The sequence below is a fragment of the Hyperolius riggenbachi genome, chromosome 12 (assembly GCF_040937935.1).
Source record: "Hyperolius riggenbachi isolate aHypRig1 chromosome 12, aHypRig1.pri, whole genome shotgun sequence".
In the NCBI taxonomy this organism is placed as follows: domain Eukaryota; kingdom Metazoa; phylum Chordata; class Amphibia; order Anura; family Hyperoliidae; genus Hyperolius; species Hyperolius riggenbachi.
Genome location: NC_090657.1, coordinates 16755406 through 16772638, shown reverse-complemented (window position 1 = coordinate 16772638; position 17233 = coordinate 16755406). Strand labels below are relative to the sequence as shown.

The 17233-nt window shown below is 49.1% G+C and overlaps 1 protein-coding gene across 2 annotated transcripts in view; it reads left to right on the top strand.

Annotated features, from left to right (window-relative positions):
* The window catches only part of LOC137542569 (allergin-1-like), a 122968-nt gene that overhangs the window by 39701 nt on the left and 66034 nt on the right, over positions 1-17233 (top strand). The window lies entirely within an intron of this gene.

Here is a 17233-nt window from a genome sequence, read left to right as displayed (position 1 = left end):
ATCTAGAAGAAGAAGAAAGATAAAGAAGAAGAAGAACAAGTATATACAGTAACACTACTGAACAAAATTTAGGACACAACTTCTCTTTCCACATTTTTTTTTAAAGGAACATCCCCACATAATCACTTGCTGTTGTTACTTGGAAAAAAAGATGTTTCTTGCATCATTCACCCTCAAAACAAGTGTTGGAAGCTATTTAAGGCCAATTCGAATAGTCAGCTCGAATAGTGAGCTCGAATACCGACTCGAATAGTGAGCTCGAAGTCCGAGGTCGAATCGAATAGTAAAAATTATTCGACTCGAATATTCGACTGACCTCGAATAATTTACTATTCGAATTCGACCATAGGGAAGCATGGACTTAACCTTGCACATTCAGTTGTAACTGACAGTTGCCAATATATAACTGACAGCAACTGTTATATTTCAGTTCTGACAAAATGTTGTCAGAACTGGAAGTGATCACTGTAAGAAGAAAATGGTGAGCTTTTGAGAGGAACTGACAGTGAGGTTAGTATGCAATATTCGTTTGCAGGTACATCATGCGTTTATTTTAAATAATTTTACTCGTTTCAGGTTCCCTTTAAACGGTTTCCTTACTCTAAATTCATCTCTCGGACACTGCAGCTGTTCTTGGTAGGTTTTAGGGCTCCATATCAATACAATGCTTCTTGGGGCTACGTATAAAACTTGCACTGTGACCCCCACACTCCTTAGTTACACCCATGATCAATTGGTTCATTTTGCCAAGGTCTTGCTTTTTCAGAGCTGATCCTGACATCTCTCAATGTCACAATAGGGCAGACGGCAACCATTCGCCATCTCTCCAGATAAGACCTCCCCCAATCACGTTTTCCCACAACCTGTCAGAAAAACTGCATATGGGAAGAGACACGCCACATTCAACATTACTATCTCTGATCTCTCCAGTCTGTTCCGTAGCCCTCCTTGTCTATTTGTATGCCTCCACCTTCTCTCCCCCTTGTGCAGAGCTGCAGGTTCCAGCTTTGGTTTAAATGCAGCCAAAATACTGCATGTCTTGCAATAAGACCTGATAGCACTAGTGGACTACCCACCAATGGAATACATTGGCAAAGCGTTTTTTGGAATTGACAGCGATCGTGATAAAAAAAAAAAATGCAGCCAAAGTCATTCTAGTGGGTCTCAGCCATAACAGTATGTCTCTGGTAGAGATGGCCCGAACCTCCGATTTTAGGTTCGCGAACCTACCGTGAAAGTTCAGTTCGCGCGAACTTTCGCGAACCGCAATAGACTTCAATGGGGAGGTGAATTTGGAAAATTTGAAAAAATGATGCTGGCCAGAAAAGTGATGGAAAAGATGTTTCAAGGGGTCTAACACCTGGAAAGAGACATGGTTGAGTGGGATAGACGTCAAATGTCCAGGAAAAAAAATTGGATTTGACGCAAAGCAGTGTTTTAAAGGAGTTGTCAGGCAAAAATATAGAAAATAAGCGCTACTTACCGGGGGCTTCCTCAAGCCCCAAGCTCCCAGCACGTCCCTCGCCGCAGCTCTCCCCACAGCCGTTTGCCGGAGCTCCGACCCGGTCCCCGGCGATGACGCCAGAGAGCGACCCGGAGGTCGCTCTGTACTGCGGCCTGCACGATCGCCGCTGTCAGTCACCGCCACGTGGGCCGGAGCGGACTGTGCAGGAGAGCTGAATTGATCATTGGTTATTTTCTTCATTTTTGCCTGACAACTCCTTTAAGGGCAGAAATCACATTCAATGTTAAATTTCAGGCCTAAACTGCTTTATAACATGTTGCATGTTTATACATCAATCAGGGAGTGTAATTCTTCCTCCCTCCCCACCTCTCCATCCTCCAGCCAGCCTAGCATGCACCATTGTGATATACCCGAGAGAAAAATGAGCTTGCTTAGGGATTTGTAGGATGTCAAAAGCAACCTCACATACATTGGACAGGAATTGAACCCAGGTCAACTACTTGGAAGGCAGCTATGTTCAATACCACCAACACTACATGCTGAAGCCAGCCTAGCATGTACCATTGTGATATACCCAAGATAAAAATGAGCTTGCTTATTTGCCTAATTTGCTAGATGAAAGCAGTGGGACACATGGTGATACTGCTTACAGGCTTCAATTCAAGGACTTCAGAAAGATCATGTGCCCCCCTGGATGATGCTAGTGTTGGGCGAACAGTGTTCGCCACTGTTCGGGTTCTGCAGAACATCACCCTGTTCGGGTGATGTTCGAGTTCGGCCGAACACCTGATAGTGCTCGGCCAAACCGTTCGGCCACATGGCCGAACTAAGAGCGCATGGCCGAACGTTCCCCGAACGTTCGGCTAGCGCTGTGATTGGCCGAACGGGTCACGTGGTTCGGACCCGAACGCGCTCTGATTGGCCGAACGGTCACGTGGTTCGGGTAAATAAATACCCGAACCACGTCATATCTCTGCCATTTCTCTGTGGGTTTAGCTTTGGGTAGGCAGGCAGGGTAGTTCGCTCTCCAGCCACGCTAGCCAGGGTCCCCCCCAGTCATTGTGTGTCGCTGCTGGGAACAGTAGTACACCGCTCGCTCAGCCACACTATATATAGCATTGTTTACTGCCACTGTGTACCTCGCTCAGCCACACTATATATAGCATTGTTTACTGCCACTCTGTGTACACCGCTCAGCCAGACTATATAGCATTGTGTGTACTGCCACTGTGTACCTCGCTCAGCCACGCTATATATAGCATTGTGTGTACTGCCACTCTGTGTACACGACTCAGCCAGACTATATAGCATTGTGTGTACTGCCACTCTGTGTACCTCGCTCAGCCACGCTATATATAGCATTGTGTTTACTGCCACTCTGTGTACACCGCTCAGCCAGACTATATAGCATTGTGTGTACTGCCACTCTGTGTACACGGCTCAGCCAGACTATATAGCATTGTGTGTACTGCCACTCTGTGTACACTGCTCAGCCAGACTATATAGCATTGTGTGTACTGCCACTCTGTGTACACTGCTCAGCCAGACTATATAGCATTGTGTGTGCTGCCACTCTGTGTACACCGCTCAGCCAGACTATATAGCATTGTGTGTACTGCCACTGTGTACCTCACTCAGCCACGCTATATATAGCATTGTGTTTACTGCCACTCTGTGTACACCGCTCAGCCAGACTATATAGCATTGTGTGTACTGCCACTCTGTGTACACTGCTCAGCCAGACTATATAGCATTGTGTGTACTGCCACTCTGTGTACACTGCTCAGCCAGACTATATAGCATTGTGTGTACTGCCACTCTGTGTACACCGCTCAGCCAAACTATATAGCATTGTGTGTACTGCCACTCTGTGTACACCGCTCAGCCAGACTATATAGCATTGTGTGTACTGCCACTCTGTGTACACCGCTCAGCCAGACTATATAGCATTGTGTTTACTGCCACTCTGTGTACACTGCTCAGCCACACTATATAGCATTGCGTACTCTGCCAGTCAGTGTGTATATTGCTGGGATCAGTAATACTCCACTCACCGCCAACCACTATATGAGCTCACCATGAGTTCCTCAGAGACCAGCCAGTGGTCAGCAGCAGCCCTCCCCGGAGGAGAACGTTGTGTCCATCGGTCCGTCGCCAGAGCGATTAATGAGGGCTGCCATTGAGGAGATGATGGGACCTGATGTGGAGGAGGAGGTCTGGCTCAGGCCAGCATCCCAAGTTAATGTTGAGGACGATGAGGGGTCTGTGTCTGGGGATGTTGGGGTGGCAGAGGTGGTGGGTGGGTCAGACTCAGGAGAAGAGTTGTATGATGAGGATGATGATCGGGACCATCTGTATGTGCCTCAGAGTCCGACCCCGGAAAACATGTTGTATCGTGTGTTTAGGTACTAAAATCTGCGTTCCCAGTTCCCAGTACTGCCCGCAGTGCCCGGGTCCACGGATCCATATAATTTTTTGGGCAGCACTATCAAACTGTGGTGCTATGAGTGAGTTGCCATGGTCCTTCTGTGCTGCCTGTCACACTCACCGTCTGTCTGCAGATGGATTGTTCAACACAGCTACGCCATCTGACATGTAGTCCTGGACCTTGACCATCTTCTCCAGGCGATTGGTGTTGGAGGACGTGGAACTGCCCGATTGCTGTTCTGTGGGCTGCTGCATGGGTGTCAGAAAATGTTCCCACTCCAAGGACACTGCCAATACCATTCCCTTTTGGGCACTAGCAGCAGCTTGTGTTCTTTGCTGCCCTCCTGGTCCTCCTGGGTTTGCTGAAGTCAGTCCGTCGGCGTACAACTGGCTAGAGAAGGAGGAGGATGTCAATCTCCTCTCTAAAGTCTCCATCCTCAAGGGCCTGCTGGAATTGTTCCATTTTTGACCCGTCTGACACTTTCTTCAATCAGTTTTTTAACATTGTGTTTGTATAAACTGGGTATAAACCCAGTAATTGGTGTTGTCCAGAATAATGAATAATAATGAATAGTGAATAATGCACGGGCCGCGTTCAATGCAGTCTAGCATGAATTGAGCCATGTGTGCCAGAGAATCCTGCCAGACTCCTCTGTCTTCATGTTCTTGTGAGCGTTGTGATTGTTGTGATGCACCATATTCGTCACCAGCATCACTTTCTTCCTCTTCTGCTGTCCATTCCCGATAAATTGTGGAAGTCCAACGTGCACCGCTCTGTCCCTCGGCAGTGGGGGCATCCAATTCCTGCTCCAACTTCAGCTGTTCCTCGTCCTGTTCTTTGTCATAGCTGGGACCAGCGTTTCCTGAGGCAGGTTGCCTGATGTTGGTATCATCACGCTGATCGTTTTCATCTTCAGATTCCCCCACTTGCATCATGCCAGCGGTTTCCATCTTCAACATTGATTTCTTCAGTAAACACAGCAGTGGTATTGTAATGCTGACTGTAGAGTTGTCACTGCTCAGTCACAAGCAACGTGGATTGCTCAAAATTTTGGAGGACTTGGCAGAGATCCAACATGGTGGCCCAATCAGATCCACAGAAGCTTGGTAGCTAGCTGCTGGAATGCGCCTCGGCACTGCGCAAAAGCGTGCTAGCATGTGCAGCATAGAATTCCAGCGCGTAGGGAGGGACATCACCCAGCGAGCGATGGTGCGCTAGATTGAAGCGCTCCTGCATCTCTTGGTGAGTCCTTCAGAAGCGGTACTGGACTTTTAAAAATGTTTGTTTTTTTTTCCTTCAACAGAAGATCTGCCACGTTGGAGTGAGGAGGACGCCGCCGACCCCGACACCAAGCTGAACCCCGGCGAACTCCAAGCAGATGATCTTCAGGAACCCTCAAGGCTTTGAGCAAGCTGAGGAGGATCAGCAGTCCCGACGAGACCTCTCCTCATATGTGACTGTGTGCAGTGGAGTAGAGCTCCCCAGAACAACCTGTCACTGGTCACTTGGTCACTTGGTCAGTCACTTGGTCAGTCACTTGGTCAGTCACTTGGTCAGTCACTTGGTCAGTCACTTGGTCAGTCACTTGGTCAGTTGTCCAGATGATCTCGGTACACCTCCTGCGATTCAAATTCCTGCACACATTGCTCTGGGATTTGGGTGTGATGAATGATGCATCTAACTGGCCACCGGAGGCAATTAAGGCCTTCAAAACATTGAAAGCAGCTTTCTGTTCCGCCCCCATTTTGCATCATGTTGAGTTGTTGACGTCATGTTCATCCTCGGCCTCGCCTTGCATTTCAGTGCGAGGTGCATTTTCCACAGAAAAAGGTTGTGAATCCGGGCACAACATTTGTGGCTGTTCCATTGACCTTTCACAGGTAGAAGATTGTGGGGGTGGGAATAGCTCCTCCGAATAGCCCATTGTGTCCTGAAAACTACTCATTGCATTGCTTTGCGCACGCATTTTTTTGTCCTCATGCAAGGCCTGAGTTGCGCCTGAAAGCGTGGCCTTCTCCTCCTGCGCCTCCTCCAGTTCCATCACTTCAGCTGCTGCTGGGTTAGCGTTGCCGCGTGGTCCCTGTTTATTGAACCACTTATCTTTATTACATTTATGACTGCATGGCGGTACAAAGCATGCTATCCGCACGCTTCTTGTCCTCATGCAAGGCCTGGGTTGTTTTGTCTCACAAAGCGTGGCCTTCTCCTCCTGCGCCTCCTCCAGTTCCATCACGTCTGCTGCTGCTGGGTTAGCGTTGCCGCGTGGTCCCTGTTTATTGAACCACTTATCTTTATTACATTTATGACTGCATGGCGGTACAAAGCATGCTATCCGCACGCTTCTTGTCCTCATGCAAGGCCTGGGTTGTTGTGTCTCAAAAAGCGTGGCCTTCTCCTCCTGCGCCTCCTCCTCCTGTTCCATCACGTGTGCTGCTGCTGGTGCTGGGTTAGTGTTACCGGTCCCTTTTCCTGGAACCTCTTCTCTGTATTACATTTATGACTGCATGGCGAAAAAAAGCGTTACCTGTGCAAAGAAACATGACATTTTCCACATTTAAAAGACAGTTTTTCCTTTGAAACTTTACAATCAATTTTCTCAAAAACTATAAGCTCTTTTTCAAATATTTTTTTCCTCTTGTACCCACTCCCAAGGTACACATACCCTGCTAATTTGGGGTATGTAGCATGTAAGGAAGCTTTACAAAGCACGAAAGTTCGGGTCCCCATTGACTTCCATTATGTTCGGAGTTCGGCGCGAACACCCGAACATCGCGGCGATGTTCGGCGAACGTTCGCGAACCCGAACATCTAGGTGTTTGCCCAACACTAGATGATGCTGGTGTAACACACACAGCAAAGGACAGAAATTTGAAGTGTGGAAGATTCCAGGGCAAGGGTGGGAAGGATGAAAAGCTAGGTAGCCATGCAACCCTTTCTGCTAACCTAAAGCTTACTTGTGTCTTACAACACATTGACTTAAGACTTTAACAAATCCAATGATCCAATATGGAGAAGCTTCTCTGTTTTCTGTTTTTTTTTTTAAGTGTGGTGTCACAGTTCACTCATCTCTTCAACTACAAGAAAGGCCCAGGAGTAGTCTTAGCTACCATAATATCTATGTTACGGCAGGGCCCTTATTACACTTTCTCTTACATTGCTATGGAAACCGTTTTGCCCATGCGATAAAGCGAGGTGGAAAAATGAAGTCATGTCTAGCAGAGGATGGTTTCAATCCATCACCCTCTGGGTTATGGGCTCAGCACACTTCTGCTGCACCACTCTGCTTACGTTTGTATATAACCTTCAAGTTTAAGAAGGGTACATTAGTTGAAATAGTTACACTACTATCTATGTTACAGCAAGGCCCTAATGACACTTTCTCTTTTGGAGCTATGGCCACCGATTGGCCCATGTGGTAAAGCAAGGTGTAAAAACCAAAGTACACCTAGCAGAGGATGGTTTCAATCCTTCGACCTCTGGGTTATGGGCTCAGCACGCTTCCGCTGCGCCACTCTGCTGCTGTACAGCAGATGCTTCGTTGTAGGAAAAAGTGAGTGAGACCGCTTAGCCGTACGAAAAATGGGCACTCCTTTGCCTACTTCTCTCTGGCCTTTGTCATCATGAAAGGATCATAGAAATGTATGTAGAAATTTGATATATACAGGTTTTGTTTAAAGTGGCGTTAAACTTCTTGGAGCAGACTTTTTTCCTCCCTCCACAAGACACACATGCATCCACATAAAATCGTTTAGCAACAACTGTGTGCACAGTCTCTGTGGTGCAATCAGTTAGCGTGTTCGGCTGTTAACCGAAAGGATGGTAGCTTGCCTTATATAAGGGGTGGGGTGGCTCCAGGAGATAGTGTAGCCCGATTGGCTACAACGGGCCTGCTGACTGTGATGTAGAGGGTCAAAGTTGACCCTAATGGTGCACTATGGGGGCGAACCGAACTTCCGGGAAAGTTCGAATGCGATCGCAAACCACCCAAAGTTCGCCTGGAACCGTTAGGGCCATCTCTATTTTCTGGAACAGCTGAGTCAAGTATGAAAAATGAGTAATGGCAATATTCTCCTACTGACCTATACTGACAGAAATCTGGAGGGGGGGGGAGGTATCTATTAGTGTTGGGCGAACAGTGTTCGCCACTGTTCGGGTTCTGCAGAACATCACCCTGTTCGGGTGATGTTCGAGTTCGGCCGAACACCTGACGGTACTCGGCCAAACCGTTCGGCCACATGGCCGAACTAAGAGCGCATGGCCGAACGTTCCCCGAACGTTCGGCTAGCGCTGTGATTGGCCGAACGGGTCACGTGGTTCGGGCCCGAACGCGCTCTGATTGGCCGAACGGTCACGTGGTTCGGGTAAATAAATACCCGAACCACGTCATATCTCCGCCATTTGTCTGTGGGTTTAGCTTTGGGTAGGCAGGCTGGGTAGTTCGCTCTCCAGCCACGCTAGCCAGGGTCCCCCCCAGTCATTGTGTGTCGCTGCTGGGAACAGTAGTACACCGCTCGCTCAGCCACACTATATATAGCATTGTTTACTGCCACTGTGTACCTCGCTCAGCCACGCTATATATATAGCATTGTGTTTTCTGACACTCTGTGTACACGGCTTAGCCTGACTAATATAGCATTGTGTGTACTGCCACTGTGCACCTCGCTCAGCCACGCTATATATAGCATTGTGTGTACTGCCACTGTGCACCTCGCTCAGCCACGCTATATATAGCATTGTGTGTACTGCCACTGTGCACCTCGCTCAGCCACGCTATATATAGCATTGTGTGTACTGCCACTGTGCACCTCGCTCAGCCACGCTATATATATAGCATTGTGTTTTCTGACACTCTGTGTACACGGCTTAGCCTGACTAATATAGCATTGTGTGTACTGCCACTGTGCACCTCGCTCAGCCACGCTATATATAGCATTGTGTGTACTGCCACTGTGCACCTCGCTCAGCCACGCTATATATAGCATTGTGTGTACTGCCACTGTGCACCTCGCTCAGCCACGCTATATATAGCATTGTGTGTACTGCCACTGTGCACCTCGCTCAGCCACGCTATATATATAGCATTGTGTTTTCTGACACTCTGTGTACACGGCTTAGCCTGACTAATATAGCATTGTGTGTACTGCCACTGTGCACCTCGCTCAGCCACGCTATATATAGCATTGTGTGTACTGCCACTGTGCACCTCGCTCAGCCACGCTATATATAGCATTGTGTGTACTGCCACTGTGCACCTCGCTCAGCCACGCTATATATAGCATTGTGTGTACTGCCACTGTGCACCTCGCTCAGCCACGCTATATATATAGCATTGTGTTTTCTGACACTCTGTGTACACGGCTTAGCCTGACTAATATAGCATTGTGTGTACTGCCACTGTGCACCTCGCTCAGCCACGCTATATATAGCATTGTGTGTACTGCCACTGTGCACCTCGCTCAGCCACGCTATATATAGCATTGTGTGTACTGCCACTGTGCACCTCGCTCAGCCACGCTATATATAGCATTGTGTGTACTGCCACTGTGCACCTCGCTCAGCCACGCTATATATATAGCATTGTGTTTTCTGACACTCTGTGTACACGGCTTAGCCTGACTAATATAGCATTGTGTGTACTGCCACTGTGCACCTCGCTCAGCCACGCTATATATAGCATTGTGTCTACTGCCACTGTGCACCTCGCTCAGCCACGCTATATATAGCATTGTGTGTACTGCCACTGTGCACCTCGCTCAGCCACGCTATATATAGCATTGTGTGTACTGCCACTGTGCACCTCGCTCAGCCACGCTATATATATAGCATTGTGTTTTCTGACACTCTGTGTACACGGCTTAGCCTGACTAATATAGCATTGTGTGTACTGCCACTGTGCACCTCGCTCAGCCACGCTATATATAGCATTGTGTGTACTGCCACTGTGCACCTCGCTCAGCCACGCTATATATAGCATTGTGTGTACTGCCACTGTGCACCTCGCTCAGCCACGCTATATATAGCATTGTGTGTACTGCCACTGTGCACCTCGCTCAGCCACGCTATATATATAGCATTGTGTTTTCTGACACTCTGTGTACACGGCTTAGCCTGACTAATATAGCATTGTGTGTACTGCCACTGTGCACCTCGCTCAGCCACGCTATATATAGCATTGTGTCTACTGCCACTGTGCACCTCGCTCAGCCACGCTATATATAGCATTGTGTGTACTGCCACTGTGCACCTCGCTCAGCCACGCTATATATAGCATTGTGTGTACTGCCACTGTGCACCTCGCTCAGCCACGCTATATATATAGCATTGTGTTTTCTGACACTCTGTGTACACGGCTTAGCCTGACTAATATAGCATTGTGTGTACTGCCACTGTGCACCTCGCTCAGCCACGCTATATATAGCATTGTGTGTACTGCCACTGTGCACCTCGCTCAGCCACGCTATATATAGCATTGTGTGTACTGCCACTGTGCACCTCGCTCAGCCACGCTATATAAAGCATTGTGTGTACTGCCACTGTGCACCTCGCTCAGCCACGCTATATATAGCATTGTGTTTACTGCCACTCTGTGTACACCGCTCAGCCAGACTATATACCGTTGTTTACTGACACTCTGTGTACACCGCTCAGCCAGACTATATACCATTGTTTACTGACACTCTGTGTACACGGCTTAGCCTGACTAATATAGCATTGTGTGTACTGCCACTGTGCACCTCGCTCAGCCACGCTATATATAGCATTGTGTTTTCTGACACTCTGTGTACACGGCTTAGCCAGACTATATAGCATTGTGTGTACTGCCACTCTGTGTACACCGCTCAGCCAGACTATATAGCATTGTGTTTACTTCCACTCTGTGTCTGCTGGGCCTGGGAACAGTAGTACACCGCTCACCCGCCACTGTATAGCATTGTGCTCTGTGTCGCTGCTGGGAATAGTGGTACTGTATAGCATTTCTGTACTGCCACTGTACTGCTGCCAGTCAGCGTGTACTGTAAGGATAAGTGAAATGAGGAAGAAATCCGGTGAAAGAGGAAGGGGCAAGGGAAGAGGTGTTTCCCCTGACGGTTCACGTACAGGCCACAGGGGAGCACCCAAGAAAACCCACTCAATACCGCCCATGTTGTCCAGGACAACAACCCTCACAAATCCAAAAGAACAGGACCAGATAATTACTTGGATGACCTCTCAAGCGTCCAGCAGTGGGTTAAGCAGCACCAGCACATCACGCACGAGGTCCGAGTCCTCAGCCAGTTACAAGGAGCCAGTGGGCACAAAGCTGACACAACCGGCAGCGACACCACACACACAACTGCCAGATAACCAGTCCTATGAATTACCTCAGGACACAATGGGGTATTCGCAGGAGCTATTCCCAGCCCAACAAACTTCCACCTATGAAAGGTCAATGGAGGAACAGCCAGAAATGTTGTGCCCGGATTCCCAACCATTAACTGTGGGAAATGCACCGCGCACTGAAATACAAGGCGAGTCCGAGGAGGACTCGGAAACCCAAATCCCAGAGCAAGTTGGGCAGGAGGGGTTGCAATTGCAGGAGGTCGGCCGACAAGATCTGGAAGACGACGTTGGAGTGAGCTGCGCAGAGGTTGTTCTGGGGAGCTCTACTCCACGGCGGCGGCCCCCCACAATGACATATGACGAGTTTGAGGAGATGGAAGAGGAGGGTATGGACAATGTGGACAGAGACCCAGATTTTATTTGTGAACGAGAACATCGCCGTCGTAGCAGCAGCACAGATGAGTCTGTTGAAGAACCCACTGCTGCACGAGTTCGCCTTGTGCCACAAGGTAGGCGGCGCGCAATTTCAGGCACCACAAGCGTGGAAGTTAGAGTGAGAGGCAAAAGAGGAGGAAACAGAAATCGCCAGCAAGGAGGCAGGTGCTCCAAAGTCTGGGCTTTCTTTGAAGACTGCACTGAGGATGTTACCATGGTGATTTGCAAGGTGTGCAAGACTCGCCTGAGCAGGGGGAAAAGTATTAACAACCTCTCCACCACCAGCATGAGCCGCCACATGCTATCCAAACATCCCACTCTGTGGGCAAACGCGGCAGGACAGGGTACCAGCAACACTGCCTCCCTTGGGTTCACCAGACTCACCACCAGACCCGCCTCAGCAGCAGCAGTAGCCCAGCCATTGCGTGGTTCACAACATTCACAAACATCAGACGACGCTGACACTGTCACTTTCCGGAGTAGTGCTCTTGAGGTCTCCCAGTGTTCATCAAACACAACAACCAACAGCCCTTCCGTGTGCAGCGCTACGGTTCAGTTGTCTGTGTCGGAGATGTTTGAGCGCAAGAGGAAATTGCCAGCAAATGACCCCCGGGCCGTGGCAGTAACAGCCAGCATAGCCAAGCTTCTGGCCTGCGAAATGCTGCCATATCGAGTGGTGGAGACAAACAGCTTCAAGGGCATGATGTCAGTGGCCATCCCACGTTACGTGGTTCCCAGCCGCTACCACTTTGCGCGCTCTGCAGTGCCTGAGTTGCATGAGCACGTGGTCAGCAAAATAACCCGAAGCTTGAAGAATGCCGTTGCCTGCAAGGTTCACCTCACCACTGACACTTGGACGAGTGCGTTCGGCCAGGGTCGATACATCTCCCTTACCGCGCACTGGGTGAACCTTGTGGAGCCTGGCAGCGATTCCTCACCTGCTACGGCGCGGGTGTTGCCCACGCCGCAAACAGCTGCACCGCCGTCCCTCCCACTGGATAACAACAGCAGCACCTACCTCTCTGACTCCTTCTCCTCCAACGCATCTCAAAGCTGTACCTCATCCGGAAACGCTAACCCAGCAGCAGTAGGATCGTGGAAGCAGTGCAGCACAGCTGTTGGCATGCGTCAGCAAGCGTTGCTGAAGCTGATCTGCCTTGGGGATAAGCAGCACACAGGGGAGGAAATTTGGAAGGGAATAAAGGAACAGACAGATTTGTGGCTGGCACCGCTGGACTTGAAACCGGGCATGGTTGTGTGTGATAATGGGAGTAATCTCATTCGCGCTTTAAGGTTGGCTAAGCTGACACACATCCCTTGCCTGGCGCACGTGATGAACCTAGTAGTTCAGCGGTTCCTGAGGACATACCCAGGCGTGGCCGATCTTCTGTTGAAGGTGCGTCGAGTGGCCAAACATTGTAGAAATTCCAGTACTGCTTCGGGGGCACTCGCCAAGATGCAGGAGCGCTTCAATCTCCCCCACCATCGCTTGCTGTGTGATGTCCCTACGCGCTGGAATTCTACGCTGCACATGCTAGCACGCTTTTGTGAGCAGAAGAGTGCAGTGGTCCAGTACATGACGGCGCAGTACCGAGGCGCATCCGGACAGCTGCCAAGCTTCTGTGGATCCGATTGGGCCAACATGTTGGACCTCTGCCAAGTCCTCCAAAATTTTGAGCAATCCACGTTGCTTGTGAGCAGTGACAACTCTTCAGTCAGCATTACCATACCACTGCTGTGTTTACTGAAGAGGTCAATGTTGAAAATCAAGGAAACAGCTGTCATGATGCAACTGGGGGAATCTGAAGGAGAAAACGATCAACGTGATGGTACCAACATCAGGCCATCCGCCTCAGGGAACGCTGGCCCCAGCAGCTATGACGAAGAAGAGGATGAGGAACAGCTGGAGTTGGAGCAGGAATTTCATGCCACCACTGACGAGGGCCAGAGCGGTGCACGTTGGACTTCCACAATTCAACGCGAATGGTCAGCAGAAGCAGACCAGGAGGAAGGTGACGACTATGATGCATCACAACAACTATCACAACGCTCACAAGAGGATGATGAGGATTCTGGTAGGACTCTGGCACACATGGCTCAATTCATGCTAGACTGCATTGAACGTGACCCACGCATTGTGCGCATTCTGGACAACACCAATTACTGGGTTTATACCCTTCTGGATCCACGGTACAAACACAATGTTCCAAAACTGCTTGAAGAAAGAGTCAGACAGGTCAAAATGGAAGAATACCAGCAGGCCCTTGTGGAGACTTTAGAGAGGAGATTGACATCCTCCCCCTCCTCTAGCCAGTTGTACGCAGACAGACTGACTTCCGCAAACCCAGGACGACCAGGAGGGCAGCAAACAACGCAAGCCACAGCTAGTGCCCAAAAGGGAACGGTATCGGCAGTGTCCTTGGAGTGGGAAAATTTTCTGACACCCATGCAGCAGCAGCCCACTGAACAGCAAGCGTGCAGATCCACCTCCAACACCGATCGCCTGGAGAAGATGGTCAAGGACTACATGTCAGATGACGTAGCTGTGTCGAACAATCCATCTGCACCCTTCAACTATTGGGTATCGAAGCTAGACACCTGGCACGAACTGGCAATGTACGCAATAGAGGTGCTGGCTTGCCCGGCAGCCAGCGTTATGTCGGAACGTTGTTTCAGTGCTGCCGGAGGCATCATCACAGATCGGCGTATCCGCCTCTCCACAGAAAATGCAGACCGTCTGACTCAAATTAAAATGAATCAATCCTGGATTGGAAATGACTACGCAACACTCCAGGACCCCAACCAAGTAACATGACCAATGAACATCTGGGATGGTGTAGCATTTCCGGTCCCTGTTTATTGAACCTCTCATCTGTATTACATTTATGACTGCATGGCGGCAAAAAGCATTGCTGCTATATCCGCACGCTTTTTGTCCTCATGCAAGGCCTAGGTTGTTGTGTCTCAAAAACCGTGGCCTTCTCCTCCTGCGCCTGCTCCTGTTCCATCACGTCTGCTGCTGCTGGGTTAGCGTTGCCGCGTGGTCCCTGTTTATTGAACCACTTATCTTTATTACATTTATGACTGCATGGCGGTACAAAGCATGCTATCCGCACGCTTCTTGCCCTCATGCAAGGCCTGGGTTGTTGTGTCTCACAAAGCGTGGCCTTCTCCTCCTGCGCCTGCTCCTGTTCCATCACGTCTGCTGCTGCTGGGTTAGCGTTGCTGCGTGGTCCCTGTTTATTGAACCACTTATCTTTATTACATTTATGACTGCATGGCGGTACAAAGCATGCTATCCGCACGCTTCTTGCCCTCATGCAAGGCCTGGGTTGTTGTGTCTCACAAAGCGTGGCCTTCTCCTCCTGCGCCTCCTCCTGTTCCATCACGTCTGCTGCTGCTGGGTTAGCGTTGCCGCGTGGTCCCTGTTTATTGAACCACTTATCTTTATTACATTTATGACTGCATGGCGGTACAAAGCATGCTATCCGCACGCTTCTTGCCCTCATGCAAGGCCTGGGTTGTTGTGTCTCACAAAGCGTGGCCTTCTCCTCCTGCGCCTGCTCCTGTTCCATCACGTGTGCTGCTGCTGCTGGGTTAGCGTTGCCGCGTGGTCCCTGTTTATTGAACCACTTATCTTTATTACATTTATGACTGCATGGCGGTACCTCATGCAAGGCCTGGGTTGTTGTGTCTCACAAAGCGTGGCCTTCTCCTCCTGCGCCTGCTCCTGTTCCATCACGTGTGCTGCTGCTGCTGCTGGGTTAGCGTTGCCGGTCCCTGTTTATGGAACCTCTTATCTTTATTACATTTATGACTGCATGGCGGTACAAAGCATGCTATCCGCACGCTTCTTGTCCTCATGCAAGGCCTGGGTTGTTGTGTCTCACAAAGCGTGGCCTTCTCCTCCTGCGCCTCCTCTTGTCCTGTTCCATCACGTCTGCTGCTGCTGGGTTAGCGTTGCCGCGTGGTCCCTGTTTATTGAACCACTTATCTTTATTACATTTATGACTGCATGGCGGTACAAAGCATGCTATCCGCACGCTTCTTGCCCTCATGCAAGGCCTGGGTTGTTGTGTCTCACAAAGCGTGGCCTTCTCCTCCTGCGCCTCCTCCTGTTCCATCACGTCTGCTGCTGCTGGGTTAGCGTTGCCGCGTGGTCCCTGTTTATTGAACCACTTATCTTTATTACATTTATGACTGCATGGCGGTACAAAGCATGCTATCCGCACGCTTCTTGCCCTCATGCAAGGCCTGGGTTGTTGTGTCTCACAAAGCGTGGCCTTCTCCTCCTGCGCCTCCTCCTGTTCCATCACGTCTGCTGCTGCTGGGTTAGCGTTGCCGCGTGGTCCCTGTTTATTGAACCACTTATCTTTATTACATTTATGACTGCATGGCGGTACAAAGCATGCTATCCGCACGCTTCTTGTCCTCATGCAAGGCCTGGGTTGTTGTGTCTCACAAAGCGTGGCCTTCTCCTCCTGCGCCACCCTCCTCCTGTTCCATCACGTGTGCTGCTGCTGGGTTAGCGTTACCGGTCCCTTTTCCTGGAACCTCTTATATGTATTACATTTATGACTGCTTGCCGACAAAAAGCATGTTACCTGTGCAAAGAAAACAGACATTTCCCGCATTTAAAAGACAGTTTTCCCTTTGAAACTTTAAAATCGATTTTCTCAAAAACTATAACCTCTTTTTGCTAAAAAATTTTTTCCTCTTGTACCCACTCCCAAGGTGCACATACCCTGTAAATTTGGGGTATGTAGCATGTAAGGAGGCTTTACAAAGCACAAAAGTTCGGGTCCCCATTGACTTCCATTATGTTCGGAGTTCGGGTCGAACACCCGAACATCGCGGCCATGTTCGGCCTGTTCGGCCCGAACCCGAACATCTAGATGTTCGCCCAACACTAGTATCTATACTAATAATAATAATAATAATTCCAAACGGATGCATATTTGTGTATATATGCATGAAGCTTAAAAATGGAAAAATGATACCTTCCCCTTTCGTCATTTGATTAATTCATTTTCAAGCTGCACAAATTTGCACACATAAAATACACAATCTTGCATTAAATTGAAATGAATTGCATGTCATCCACCATTACTAAGCCCTGGCAACTTCTGAGTAGTATTGGTACTATATGTACATCTCATCATGCCATGTGTCCCTCCAGGTGCGCTCCTAAGTATGAATTTTCCAGAAGATTGTTTGTAAGTTGACAGAATGTGAAAAGTATTTATTTAAAAACAACAAAATAAGAATGGGGGGAAAAAAGCTAAAGTTACAGGTGATATTCCTCTTTGAGGCCCAGTTCCAGGCCAGTTCATGAAAAGAGGCATAGGTCAGCATGCACAGTCAGTAACTCAGCTCAGCCAATCAGAAATTTTCCTCCACTTAAAGGGCAACTGAAGCAAGAGGGATATAAATCCTGCCATATTTATTTCCTTTTAAACAATACCAGTTGCCTGGCTGTCCTGCTGATCCTCTGCCTCTAATACTTTTAGCTATAAACCCTGAACAAGCATGCAGCAGATCAGGTGTGTCTGACATTATTAGAAGAAAAAATAAATTGTACTTGC